General features: G+C 46.0%; 1 protein-coding gene across 2 annotated transcripts in view; it reads right to left on the bottom strand.

The window, feature by feature from the left end:
• The window catches only part of LOC128878709 (paired mesoderm homeobox protein 2B), a 53,092-nt gene that overhangs the window by 30,094 nt on the left and 7,822 nt on the right, over nt 1-15,176 (bottom strand). The window contains exons 1-2 of one of the 2 annotated variants that reach the window (XM_054127152.1): nt 13,766-14,036; nt 11,208-12,763 (exon numbers count right to left, since the gene is read on the bottom strand). The gene's annotated coding sequence lies outside the window, so the exon portion shown is untranslated. Of the gene's footprint in view, nt 1-11,207; nt 12,764-13,765; nt 14,037-15,176 lie in introns of those variants that run through there. The other variant, XM_054127151.1, reaches the window with a different exon arrangement.

Genomic DNA, 15,176 nt, shown 5'->3' with positions numbered 1-15,176 from the left:
AATCGACAAACACACTCGAATCCCCCGCAAATCGTACGTCTCAGTCGATTACGGCAAAGGGAATACCAAATTACGCTATCGTATTTACCCAGCATACCATTGTGCTCGCGAAGCTGTATCTAATTTGAAGTTCGTTCCAAGACGAGAGAGAAGTTGGACCCGCGTCTGCGAGCAGATAGGCTTCTACCGGTGATATAATACCGCGGCACCGTCGTGACGAGGAGGGGGGTGGAAACTCGGTACCAAAGAGGGAGGAACGGGTAGGAAGCGGGTGGATCGAGTGGCGGCGATGATAGAGCCGGAGGGTGCGAAGGGAACAGAGATAGGGGATGCGCAGTCGAAGGTTTCGCTTCCCGGTTTTGCCCCGGGGGCACCATTTCCAACGGAACCGAGCGTAAGTCGGTAGGGACGGGATCTCGATCCGCTATATTCCAATTGCTTCCCCGTTTGATATGCGCCAATTTCGTCCAATATGTCGCGCCCCCTGCACCGACGCTTCCCAATCTTTCGAGTAATGACAATCAACCCCCCCGAACCCTTTCCGGTCAGGCGAGACAGAATCGTCTCGTACGGTCTTCCGTCTGGATTCCTAGACGAGGAATCGTTTAACAGTGGTACTTGCAATTGCTCGCGGAAATCCCATTTCTTCGAAAAAATTAACGCGGACTTTTACGACGAAGGGTCCTGTTCGACAAATCCACGAGAGTTTATGCGAATTCTACCTGTGCTTACGCTATTCATTTTGTTCTCCTTTAACACACGGCGCTTCTATCATCGACGACCACTTATCGGAGAAGCTTCGCACCAATTGAAAAGAGGAGGTCAAAGGTTTTAAATTACAAGTCCGACACTGCACGAAAATTTGAAGGTCCGAAAAATTGACGAATACAGCACAGAGAAACTCGATCTTATCGCGAAGAGAAATTGTCGTCGTTTAAAGAATTCATGGTTCGAAGCTGAAATTTATACACTGCTTGCCGCGCTCTCTTTATCGTTTCTATTCCATTTGGCGAAATCCCCTTTCAGTGTCTGTGTCGAATCCGATAAACCGTTTCCCGTGAAATCCCGGTCTGAAATTCGCTGGTCACGTGCCGACGAGTGACCGTTGCTCTTTTTGGTCGTCGAATTTTCACGTCAGAACATCATTTACATAGTTTATGACCGCGCTGCGCTTTTGCACCCCGATCGTGGATATCTGGCTAAATAATAGATAAGAGGTTCCTCCGTAATTGTAAACGACCATCCCCCCTTGCGAATTCGGTTAACGTCGGCCACTTTGCGATGTGATTTCGCGGAGACTCCGACATGGTTAGACGTGGAAATTAGTCGTTAATTAAATCGACCAGAGGGGGTTGCAATTTTCTATTAAAATTCCCTTCTTTCTTTCATTCGTTCTTCAAACATTTTTACGCGTACAAGATGCAATGAGGGTTTCTTTTTTTTTAACTTAACCGAACCTACATTTTATATAATGTTCTTATTACACAATTCTGCGGGGTATATATAATATGGACACTCTTGACCTTGACCGTTACCATTAGGAATTTAACATTTAACAAAAATCTTTCGAAAATATTTAAAGGTTCGAGATCAACGTACAGGTCGTTCGATACGTCCATTAATTGCCACGTCCTCGCTTTCCTCGGAAAAAGACCGATGGTGACCCATTTCAAAGAGATCGCGCAGACTCGACGAAGCGGAGTGAACTCACTCAACGGAAGCTGCGCAGTGGGGACAGCTTGTAAATGTGATATAATGAGCTAGAGAGGGGAATAAGCCGACTTTCCACCACCACGCTTGCAGCCCCCGCTGCATATTCGAAGAATCTCCGCGAATCTAATATCGAAAATTGTTTATTAGAAAGAAAAACTCTTCGCCGCATCCGTAACGCGCATCTTCGCGTATACGTCGCACGCGACGTCCAGGGAATCGTTCTTCTCGCGCGCCAACGGTAGGTAACTCGCAACGAGCACTTGGTGTCACGACTCTTCCATCTGCATACATGCACGAGTCGTATCATCCAGCGTCAAGTTAACGTCCTAACATCGTTCGAGTTCTAATTCCATTGGCGGAATGAGATCAACGCTGTGCAGCTGTCAATAAGTCCCAATCGACAGTGCCGCGTGCAACATACCGATTCCTAAGGGAGTCGCCACTGTTGCGGCTTTCGATGAAATTAAACGAACGCCTCGGGTAAAATAAATTGGACCTCTGATCAAGTTAAACGCTCGTAAAGCTACGTCTCGTTATCCTCTACCCCTATCGTCGATGTCTTAAAAAATCGCAAGATCGAGCGACTAACCGGGAAGTCGTCGCTAGAAAATCGTCGAGAACAACGATTCCCCCGACGAGGCGTCAAAGGGCACGCTGTGGAGCGTCGGGCAACGAAATCGTCCGGCCGTTGGGGGCCACGAAGGGGCGGCGGGGCTTGAAGAGGACGATCGTAAAGAAACCGCTCAGGAAAGAGGTGGAAGCAGTCAGTCAGGTAGAGAAGAAACCGGGAACGTGCCGGGAATGTATGTAGGCTCCCTTACTGTTACTCGACCGGGTGGAGCTTCCTACCCGCCCTTCCACCCCCGCGTGCACGCTAGTCCGCCCGTTGCTCCTGTATTATTGCCCGACCGTAAATTTCACCCGGAAAGCGATTTAGCGAGGAAGCGGCAGGGATAAATCTTGAAAAAGTCGAAAAGCGTAAAACAGGAGCCTCGGGGGCTGAAAGTAGAAGAAGGGGGGATAGTTGGACGGTAGAGAGCCGAGGGGGGAGGCATCTGAGAGCACCGATATAAGGAGCCACGCTCGTTCCACCTTTCTCTTCTCCCTTTTGCCAAGGTTTCTCCGCTTCTTTTTTTTTTCCTTCAGAAGCTATCTTCCCTTAACCTTTCCTACCCCGTGCACCTTTTGCGAGGCAGGGGCGTGTCCGCGCCCTCCTTCCAACCCCTAACCCCCATGTGTGTGCATTTCCCCGTGTAAACGGGCCTCCGCCCCTCCGTCGCGCGCCCCTCTGATCTTTCGCCCGTTGCACACCTCCGGAGGGAAGCAACGTTTTCGTCGTTTCCAACGCTCCTGGTTTGCATGCATTTACGAGGAAGGGAGGGGGAGGATTGAACCACTTAAATTTTGACGCGGTCCGCCTGGTAAACCCTTTTTCTTTTACGACGGAGCTTCGCGGCATAGGTTCGCCGAAGCTTTGTTTGTCGCTGGTGTACGCCGTGGGATGAGAGCCAAAGTTTTTCGCGAACCTCGTGGAAATTCGAGCGAGAAAGCGTCGATGGAATTAGATTTTCGTGGATCCAGTCGTATCGCGGTAGTTTAATACGGCGGCAACGATATCGAATATACATCGACTTGGTAGTGGGTACTTAATAGATCCGGATCCCAAAACTATGGTTAAATGGAATAGCCCATCTGTTAATAATGAATTGAACAGAAATCGGCTAATATATGAACAACGTGTATTACATTGGCATACATTTCCCAAAGTAACCTATTAATAGATATTGATAGAAATTAATAACAGATGGATTAAACAACATGCATTGCCAATAGGAACTAATGGATCATAATTTACCATTAGATTTGTTTTGCTATATAGCGCGTTCGATATCAAGAGGTTGCGAGTATACAATCCTCTTCTAGTAGAAATATATATCTACGATCCGAAGTTAAACCTGATAACGTACTAATGCGACTAATCGAGATTGCAAGCTCGAATTCTTTTCGAAATGTATCGATAGAAGACTAAATGTCTAAATTAATTGATAGGTTCGATGGTTCCAAATAAATGTTTTATTATAGATGTATACATTTGCGAAGTTTATTTGCGTACATATTTATAATGAATCATTTATTTGGAAACATCGAATCTGTCATTTAATTTAGACGAAATTCTTCGATAGATCACAGTAATTTAATTCGAGGAACAACGAATTAAATCAATCTCCTCTCTCTCTCTCTCTCTCTCTCTCAAAAAAAAGAGAAAAGACAAGAAGGTATCCCAATGGCGAAACGTAACGAAGACCGTCGAGCAGCTTATCAGAGGGGTTAAATCAGCGACAGAGGGGAAAAATCGCGACAGGCACTCGCGTTAAGAGCAAATGAAAATCGCGGCGCTTTGATCCCCCGCGGAACCGAGTGGGGTAGGGGAGGGGGGGGTTGATTTTTTTTCTCGCGCTCGGGTTAATACGATTTGCAAATCCACAGCTTCGGCCACCGCCGGCTACGGGTCGCTGAATAAATGATACGTCCCCGATTCGGGGATCGCTGCATTATCCGTCGTCGAATTCGTCCCTGACGCCGCCAATTATTCATGCCCGCGTGGCGCCGCTGCAATTAAGAGTCAATTTCGTTCCAGATCAGATACACATCCGCGCCGCGAAAGCATATCTTCGCGAGCACGCTCCTCGAATCGAGTCGCTCGATCGAAGAGAGGAAAGGGTGGCGGGTGCACGACGGATGCTGACACAACGTGACGCGCGCGATCAGTGCCCGACTCTGTTTTCTCCTTGTTGGAAGTTTAATCGCGCGATCGAGCCGAGCAGCGACTCCCGATCGCCGTCCTTTCCCCGAGCAAGCTTCTTCCGGCATCTCGAGACCCCTCTACGATTAATTATCGCGATCCCCCATTACGAAATTCGTGGTTCTTGAATATCGAAACGCGCTGTTGGTCGTCGGCAAAAGGAAATTCATGTTTTCTCGGATGATCAGATCAACGATTGAGATTGAAATGGAAGTCTTGTCTTCTAAATGCTGTAACATTTTATATACTTCTGAAAAATCGTTTAGATGAACACGTGATCGTTGGATGTACATAAATTTCTTTCTCCTGCTTCCTATTTTTTTTTTTGGTTCGTATTCGTATGGTTTTCGTAACGAAAACTCGCTAGGAAATAAAGAAAAACTTGGCGAATTTATTCGCGCCTATCGATATTTCGTATACCAACGATCCGATCGTAAGTCGAACGAACTATAATTCAGCCGATACTTGAGGTAATCCGCAAGAGATTATTTAAACGCGAACACACAGAGGCGATTACAATGAGGGCCGTTGAATTAAAAAAAGAAAAAGTAAATTAAATATTTTCCAGATTGGGACTGTTTCATTATCTTCCAGTGAGGAGTGAGGGGAGGGGAGGGAGGTGGTGGTGGTGGTGAAAAGTACACAGCACGACCGGGATTCAAATTGAATTTAAATAAATCGACGGGCAGTGTTGACTGAAGCATTTGCAGAGAGTGCAACGAGCTCTCTGATTTAATTACAAATTGGTCGATTTGTTTGCGAGCTCTCTCTGGGACCGCTCCGAGCGACGGGGGTTTGTCGGGGATTCGAAAAATTCCCGGAAACGGTCAAAAAATGGACAGCTCGCACGAAAATTTAATCAGTCTGGCATGGACGAGAATTGAACGACGCGCTTAGAAAGCCCGACGCGTGTTTAACGCGCTCGAAGCCAAAGCGGATAGCTCGCTCTAAATTGCCGCTTAAGTAACTTAAATTTAATTTAATTTCGCATTGGTTCATCGGTGTCCACCGGTTGCTAATATTTAATTCGATGCGGGTGTAACATTGTATTACGGCCACTTGCGCGACAAATTGAGAAAATTTCACCTCTAGAAGATCAAAATGTGTATCGTTTGGATTGCGAGCATGTATCGAGATTTCCTCGATCGTTTTTGCGGCTGTTTTTCTTTGCATCTAACAAAATCGAGTTCGTTTTCTAATGTTAGGCTTAGAAATTAATTCCGTGCCTTTACGTTCGACCATTTATTAATCTAATTTAAGTAGAAATATATTTGCCGTTTCGGTAGATTGAAATAAATACCAATCGAACATTGTACCCACGCGTTACGTAACAACGCCTCCCTTCCCCTACGTTTAGTTGTTGATATCCTCGTTAATATAAAAGAAAGCGTGAGACTATAAATAAATAAAATATAAAAAAGATTCCTTTCAATTATTCATCTTTCAGTTTCGAACATGAATAAGCTAACCCCCGAAATCGACGTAGCGTAACAACGAAATACGTTTCGAGCGTGATTCCTGTCATCATTTATTCATCTTACGTTTAAAATAAACTAATCGGCTAATACGTATTGGCAGTGTTCTCCCCTGGTGCGATAAAATTTCTCCGATATCATGAGTTTCCAAGAGGAACGCTGTCAAAGAGTTGCAACGCGACGTTCAATGTTATTAATTAACTCGAGATTCTATCGACGATTCGAACGCAAAGTTTATTTATCCGAGCGATCGCGATAACTTCGAGCTTCGCTTACGCGATTCACCGATTCCTATGTAATAGGTACTTTTTTCAATCGACTCTGCCCTCAGAGAAAAATTCCCCGAACTTTCCCGTTAGCTAATTAATTATTACCAGTTCGATTGATTTCTTTCGTTACGATAAACATTTCGCTTCCTTTACGAGAATCGGAGTCTCCGATAAGCCCCGCTGAATATTTATCGACGCCATTAATGGGGAACGAATATAAATTACAGAAAATCAATCACTGAGCTTGTAACATGGCTGTTATCGACGATTTTAAATGACCGGCTTAAATGGGAATAAATAAGTACACCTAATTTGTCTAAATATTTATCGACTTGGTGGACGCAAATTGCTACGAATTTAACCGTACTTCGAATCGAAAGGTTTATCGACAAATTTTATATAAAAAAAATTCCATTTTACGATATCGTCTTGCAACGGTCAAATTAATCGGTTACCTTCGCTTGATATTGTATATTCGATTCGCGATAAACAGGTCAACGAATCGAGTTTCGAATTTTGAATTTCGGTTGGTGCTCGTCGGAATGCTACCTAATTCAAGAATATCAAGCGTTCAGTGGGAAGATATCGAGCTACCTTTATCAAGCTCCTTTGTCAAAGTTAAAAATTTTCTCCTCGACTCGCGGTCCTGTTGCCCAATTTTTCTATTCTTTTACTATAAGAATACAAACCACACGATCCACGGTATATTCGATTCTCAACGAGCAGATCGATTAATTGATTCATTCAATTTGGTAAAACAGTACCTAATTCAAAGATATCGACGTTATCGCCTAGCCTAACCGCCCACTCGTTTCGAAGCCATTGGATAATGACCCAGCGCGACGCGCCGCAAGAGGAAATATCTTGGCCAACGTCGAAAGGTGAATCTCGCTCGTCGAGATTTCACGACCTCGCGAGTGTCCTCATCCTCTGGTTATGTAGTCATACGTACGCGTCTAGAGGAAGTCACCACACCGTGCACGGCGTAGAATAAACGGTCAGTGACGCGCGGTAATGGCCGACATCCTAATCCTGGCCCCCTACAGCTTAATGCCATACACTCCGCAATGATAATGCTGCATGTGCTTTTTGTCATTACCAGTCGCCATGCTACCCCGTAATGAGCACCGCCGCGGGCTCCTTCGCTATTAGGATTCACAGCCCTCCAGGAAGACCTTGCCTCCTCGGTGGCTAGGAATCCTCCGATTCGACGATCGAGACCCAACTAATTTCCTTTAATACCGACACCGTGTGCTTGGGAATCGCGTGACGATAGCAAACAGGCGCCAGAGGAATCATGTCCTTAGCCAACGGATAGATAGATTGTCTAAGTTTCGCGATAGGGCACGATCAAGATCTACTGGCTGAGATATTTTTTAACAGTTTCTACATCTTTTGGGGGTTGTAGAAGCATTCATCTACAAACTCCAGTAGAGATCCAAAGATTCTGCCATTTTCCTACGAAAGGAACGTTTCTACCACTATCCTTCGGGGCTGAACAAATTTCTCGAGCTTTTGTTTCTACATTTTCTTTGCATTGCAGAACTATTCACCTACAAGCTCCAGCAAAAATGTTCAAATTACCACGTTTCGATCAAAACGTTCCTCCATTTTCGTACGAAAAGGAACGTTTACACCCCTATCCTTCGAAGCTGAACGAATTTCTCGACCACTCTCCCTACGCTTTTCCCTTGTTTTATCGTTATTCACGCACGAATCCCAAAGTTCAATTATTGAATTACCCCTCTTCGATGAAAAGTGCTACAGTTTCCATAAGGAGAGGGCCGTTTACGTTCACCTCCGAAGTTCTGCCGTGCAAAAGGAGAGATACCAAGGTGCGGAAAGCGAAACGAAGGGCCCTCGCGGCCCTGCGAGTACTCTCGCACACGCGCGCGACACGTTCGCTCTGATTAAGCTTAATTCGGTCTCCCGACGAGCAAGCGAAAGAGAAGAGAAGTCGTTCCAGAAAAAGGCCCCAACCGCGGTCTCGTACCGCTGGCTCGCGCTGTCTGCCGTCCAATCCTGCCAACTTAACCTCATTAATAAATTAATTAGATATTATTGTGTTGGCAGCCAGGGCGGCAGCTGCGGGCCACTTCTCCCTTCCCTCCTTCGTCTTCGTCTTTCCTCGTCTTCTCCGGGGCCCGCAGATGACGTTCGGAACGCCAACCGGGGGGGGGTCAAGACCCGTGACGTCATTTCTTGCGACGATCACATGGATCCACTCGCGTAAAACCCGCACGTTTTTCCGAACAACCGCGAGACCCTCGCTTTCTTTCCGTTGTTAAAGTCTCGATCGAGGTGGACATTTTTCTGGGAGGATACGTAGGAAGATTGGATTTTTCCATTAAAAAAGGTTTTCGGAGACGAAATAAGCACTGCCTTCGAGGACTACACTTTTCAAGAGGATGGACTCGTCAAAGGTTCTCCAGAATGGGCTTAAACGTTGACTTTTACAAAAAATTCTTAACTTATTAAACGAAATTTACTGTTACAAAAGGCTTCGACTTTTACTCTCTGACTCTCGACACAGGACTGTACCTCGTTTAGCTGTAGAGAATTCATTTGCGGGAGTATTGCTTGTGAATTTACGATAAGGATTTTGAAAGGGGTCATTCGACCCCGTCTGATACGTTTATCATTCAAAAACAAAATTTTAAAGCTCCTTTTGGAGAAATCTTTATATATATATATATATATGGATATATAGTTGTGCATGCACACAGCACTGTTTTCCGCGGCGATTGTATCCCCGCGCGATTCCAATTCTCTTTCACCTCCTGCTTCCGTGAATCAAAGACGGCGCGTTGGTATTCGTCGCGACGCGCGCAATGCGATACCGTCTCGTTGGAAAAGCGGCTGCTCTTTATGGTCACGTAATAACCAACCGCCCGTTCAGGGGATTTTCGCGAACAGCGCGGAGCGAGGCGGTCGAACGAAGAGCGAGAAAGAGGTTGACGATGATGGGTATAAGGACGGCTGTCCGAACTCGTTTTCGTCAGGCAACGCGGGGAATCCCACCGGGAGCCCAACCGGCAGCTGTCTGCGGGCTAAAGCTTCCGTTGGAAAGGCTCGTCGAAACTTAACGCGGTATGATTTTTGTCGAATGATACTTGGCTGGCTTTGCGTCCGTTCCCTGCTACGCCAGATCACGAAAGAGGGGGATACCAGTGGTGAATTGATTTATCCACTGGATTCGATCATCGGGGCTGTTTATTAGAAAGCGGAGAGGCTTTTCCAAAATGGCCTTGAAGATTTCGATAACGAAATATCCCAATCAGACGTGGTCGTGGTAGACGTTTGATTGTAATGTACTTTTATTTGGCAAGTATTTTATTTAAAAAATAAGATTCTAAACCCTCTATTTTAGATGACCATCGAGTTAAAGTTCGAGTCGTTTATGTTTTAATATAAAATTTTTTGTTTAGAATGAGAAGAGTATCTAAGATGTACGCGTATATTTTTGTTTTGTATTTTCCTCGTGTATCGAATGTTGATTATCTAACACGCCTAACATCGTGTCACGAACGGTCTTGAGTTTCCGTCTCCTTATGACCAATCCTGCTCCCATCTGCGCGACTTATTTAATTTACGAGTGCATTATACCTCTTCCGCAGACTTATCGATGATACCATTATGATATCGATATTATTACCAAGTGTTCTAAGGCGATAGAGAGCTCGCAAGCCTGTCAACGGTTGCTGAAAACGTTGGCGTGAAATGTTTCGCGTACCTTTGATTTTCACCACGATTCGAGCGTTTCTATATTTAGACATTCAATTTTACCCCTCGTTTTGAGTGTATATATGTCTCTGGATTTGGACAAATAAAAATATGACTTTCAGTTTACGGCTCCGAAGTAAAAAGGCTTACGAGTTTATGTAAAATCGTAAGAAAAATAGCGTTGCTCCTCGAGTGACAACCTGGAAGACAGTGCTCTATATCGTTCAATTATTCTCTGAAAACTGAATATCCCTGTCAAATTCTTAAATAACAGAATTGTTTTTGCTGCGCGTTCGAGACCTTTGGATCGCGGTCCGTCGGACAACGAACTGCACGTCCGACCAATGTTAACTATAAATCAAATTAATTCGAATATATTTCGCAAATGTTAACGCGTATTTTTACAGATTGTATCGGATACCTTTCGTACCTAAAATTTCAAAAAAAACTTGTTATATAAAGCAGCGACAGAGTAGTTTCGAAGAACGATATTTTAAACGTGAATTAAATCATACACGTATCGTATAGAATTAACAATTCCTATCGTTTCAATTGTAGCAAATTGATCGAAACACTTGATTCTTCCTAATATCATCCAATTTTCTCGAGCACCCCATCAGATATAATTGAAAAAACAGCCAAATGCTATTACAGCGGGTTCAAACCGGCGAATTAACTTGGATCAAACCAGTTGCACTTAAAGGCATCCCTTACTCGATTAATTTAGTTCCGGATGTACTCCTGCGCGATAAAGCGTAACGAATCGACGAAAGTTACGCTGAATCTTTCGGTAATTTTAGCGTGATACAAAACCGGAGTATTTGAAAAATAAAAAAGAAAGGGGTATACGAAGGATCGTATACGATTATTCGTCGGTACAGGATCGATCGACCATGTTTGACCCGAGGAAGGTCAAAGTAAAAATGGTGGTAACAATCGTCTTTTGTTTCTCGTTTCGAAAACCATAGTTTTGTATGGAAGAATCCGACTAAACGGAAGAAAGTCAATGTTTCACGTTTACTCTAATCTTCCGAAAACCATAGACTGTTCGACAGAACTTGACTTTCGTCTGCCATTTATATCGCGACTATACTATATTTTGAAAAGAAATAATTCCCACTCGACCGACCGATGCAGCAGCGAGTCATAATTAATGAATTAATCCAATCCCCTGAAATCTAAGATGTACGCGATTCAAGACCGTGAAATTAAGACATCACGTACCTTGACCAGTGGCGGACTGTGCGCTGGTGGATGATAGTGTCCCGAAGAAGGGCTCGCGGGCGGCCCCGCGCCCCCCGGCGAAATGGTACCGCCTCCGGGGGTGAGAATCCTGGACTCGTGGCTGAACAACACTTTCCTGATTTCCTCCACACCCTCGCGGACCACCGTCGATCCACAGAACCGCTTTTTCTCGATCGAACCGACCACGATCGCCGCGATCTACCTCAAACGTTCTCGAACGGCGCACAGCTTCGAGCAGGCCTCGATCACTGTCACAGAGCTGGATCCGACCACGATCTCGAACCAATTTACGATGGATACGTTGGAGATACGTCTCGCGTGTCTTACGACTCGGAGGTGTTGGGGTACGTTTGGATATCCGCTTGGGGAATTTTTAATTAAAAATCCTGGACAGATCAAGAGTTACGGACATGACTTCTTAGAGCGAATGTTTTATGACAACGATGGGGTCCTGGGAGTCCAGACACTCGAACATTCTTAAACTCGAACTAGCCTGTTGCAGTTGGGAAGGGTTTGCGATAGGTGTCTCCTGGTATCCTCTTAACTCCTGACACTGGTTAGATCCTCGATTACTCCCGAACGCACCAGTCAAACGTGGTCAATCCTGGCACCGGTAGGTGAAGTTTGATATCGTCTCGGTTCTTCCTCTCCCGAAACACCGCATTTTCCAACACACCAAAACTCCTCGACTAGCTTTCCAGCACGGGTCTTCCGACTGTTCTTCCACTTCCCATCAGCTTTTCATCCACATCTGTTGGTTCGAGCACAAACATCCAACCTTGTCCATCTCAACGCGACTAATCTTCGCGTTTCGAACGACGTCCCATGTCAGGTATCACCTGGCACAAAAAGGAACTTGTCACTAGTCTGGTTCGGTTGGATCGTCCGCAACGCGTCCAGCGGGAAGTGACACAAGCACTGGTGATCTCGCAACTGGGGGATGACCGTAAAACCGGAGGTATCGCGTTCGAGCCGTCCAAGGAGCTCCCAGCTGGATTGTGTCGCGTTTCGGAGTCGCGTTAGACAGCCGAGGAAAGCGTGCTCGATAGGCGGTACCACGCAGGCGTCGAGAAGCTCCCGAGGCGTGGTCTGCGATCTCTCCTCTCGTTCTTTCCATCGCGACCGATCGTCTCTCTTCGGCTGTTGGCGCGGGGGTGGTGGAACCACCACGTGGTTTTATTGGCCAAATAACGCGTACAACAAACATCCCTGCTTCTGTGCGGAGTATCTCCCTGTGTTGTAACTCACCCTCGCTACGCGTAGCCCTTTGGACGAGAGGAGAGGCAATAGTCGTCATGGTGTAAATCGTGTTTACCCCTCGTCCATAGTGATTCTCGTGTGTATCAGCTACCGACGCTCCACCTCGAGTTATATCCTCTCCGCTCGGCATCGCCGCTTCGTTCTACGACTCGTTTTCCGTTTATCGCTTTTTTACACCGCATCTCTTCTTCGGCGACACGCTTGTCCTCGCGGACCGTCCTCCTCACTGTTTCTTCGGGGCTGGCTCCACTGGCTCGTGTCGCGGATCACGAATTCTGAAAGCAATACGAGCGTGAGCATTTCGTTCGATACGAATTACATCTTTTTTCTCTTTGTCGCGGAGTTTTATCGTTATCCCTGGGTGGCGTCGAGGGTGGAGAACGTAAAGTGATTCAGCCACTCGAGCCTCCGTCCTTTTCGAGTCATTCAATTAACTGGTATCGAGTTAATCGGTCTCGTAAAATTTTGTACAGTGGCATCTACATCTTGCAAAAAGAAAAAGAAGAAGCGGGGACAGATACTTGTACTTTGAGGAAACATGGTTTACAAGGGAGAAACAGATAAGAATCGGATAGAAGAAATCAGGTGTCTCGATTTTTCCGCAATTTTCCCGGGTTTGATCGACTCCAATTTCATCCCCTATCGAATCGCACTTCGCCGGGAATTCGAGATACTTGTGTATCGCTGGAAAAAAACGTGGGAGGATCCGAATCGTCGATGACGGTTTCGAGTCGAATAGTAGAGTCGAGCACGCACTTATCCGTGTCCATATATATTCTCTTTCCATTCGATTCTTCCAACCCTTCGGGGATAGCCCGATTTTCGGTGGCTGAGAGCGCGCGTAAGTCGACGCGATAGGAAGATACTGCGAGATGACATTGATTTTAAAGGAAAACACTCCCAACCGAGATTCCGCCGTTCTAATAAATGGAAACGGAGGAATAAAAATAACCGAGAGGAAAATATTGACGGTAAGAAACGAAATATTCAAGAATCGCATAGAACGAGAGAGAATGAGAGAAAATGAAACGAGGTGCAGGGGTGGATACGCGCAAATAAGAGCGGATACGACGCGTAAAGCGTGTACCGAAACCGAAACTCCGGCTAAAGCAATCGAGGAACGCGGGAGGAAGAAATTGGGAAAGAGAAATGGAAAGGGAAAAAGGGACAGAAAGAGCTAGACACCGAGTTAGGCGAATAATCGTGTTTCGAGGCGACTAGATTACACCACGCCATGCTTGCGATCCACGTACACGCCACACACGAAATCCACCTACCACGTGCGGATGTGTAGTTGAGAATTTCATCCCCTATTCGATACAGCCACCGCTGGAAATATCCAGTTAACTGGCTCCAATTTGTCCTTGATATTTATGGATTGATTTCCTTCGGCGGAGGGAAAGCGAACCACTTCTCTCCGCATGATTGCTAGTTGGCGATAATGAAACTATTTTTGGAGGAAGGAACCGTGGTGGTTACGATATTATATAGGAGGAATCGAAACATTAGCGAATAATCCTGAGACTCGTCGTTGTAAATAGCAATCATGGAACGCGAGAAAAACATCAACGACCAAACGTTCTCCGATAATAACAATGCTTGGGTATCACCTTCAAGACAGCCATCGAGGTGGCTCAGCGAATAGCGACAACAAAAATCTCCAACCTCGCGTCGATGGTCGGTCACGACAATGCCCGCATCGTCTACTATACCATCGTTATTAAATACTTAACCCGAAAACCGTCCATCTTATCTTAAAAATGTTATTCGTGTATTTCAATTGTCCACGGGACAAACCATGTGACCTTATTTTAACAACGAGGCTATTTACTAGATTGTAGATTTTGTTAATGGCTTCGCTGTAAGGTAGCTTGGTCCGTGCTCGTGGAACAAGATAGTATTTATATTCAATAAATATATATCAAAATTCAAATGTGCCTTTGCATTTTTTTTAAAAATTGCCACGAACTTTTTGGACAACCCAATACTTCGTTACTTCGACAATGGCTACTGGATCTTCAATGGAAATCGACTCCATCTTAGGAAGTAATTTGCTTTGGTCACCCGCTTAGAACAACCCTTAAGAACTCGACACTAATCACCCCAACTTTTGTCTTCGATCCTCCCTTCCACCCGCACCTGTCCCACCGTTTCCGCGACGCTTCCTATCACACCATCCCCAGCTGATCCCCCGATCCTCCAAAATCATCTACGCGAATAGGAACCGTGAACCGACCCAAAACGATTCCGCCACGTGCGGAAGTAACTGGGTGCATCGTCCAACATTCCTTCCCCGCGACCCCTTCGTCTCTAACCGGTTCACCTAGAATTCCAGCGTCGCCGAGAGGAGGCGGAGGTTGTTTAATAAAATAACCTCGTTATGCCGCAGTCGGGTAGACGACGCGGGGGACGGTGCGGACGGTGGAGGGGGGCATTTGACGAAGGGGGCCGCGGGAGGAGATCCGTCGGAGTGTAAAAGACTGAGTCGAACCGTGGACCGGCGGGGGATGGCTAATGTAGCAACGGTGGCTGCTCGCCTTGGCTGCCAGTAGGAAACGAGCGGACCAGATGAACGGACAGGGCGGCCAAGAGCGGGCGGGGGCGGCAGGGTAGAGGGTTCCTGCGGATCGGCGAAAGGGGAAGAGAGAGAGAGAGAGAGAGAGAGAGAGAGAGAGAGAGAGAGAGAGA

Source organism: Hylaeus volcanicus, chromosome 6 (genome assembly GCF_026283585.1).
Source record: "Hylaeus volcanicus isolate JK05 chromosome 6, UHH_iyHylVolc1.0_haploid, whole genome shotgun sequence".
In the NCBI taxonomy this organism is placed as follows: domain Eukaryota; kingdom Metazoa; phylum Arthropoda; class Insecta; order Hymenoptera; family Colletidae; genus Hylaeus; species Hylaeus volcanicus.
Note: the sequence above shows the minus strand (reverse complement) of the source record. Positions and strands in the feature narration are given on the sequence as shown.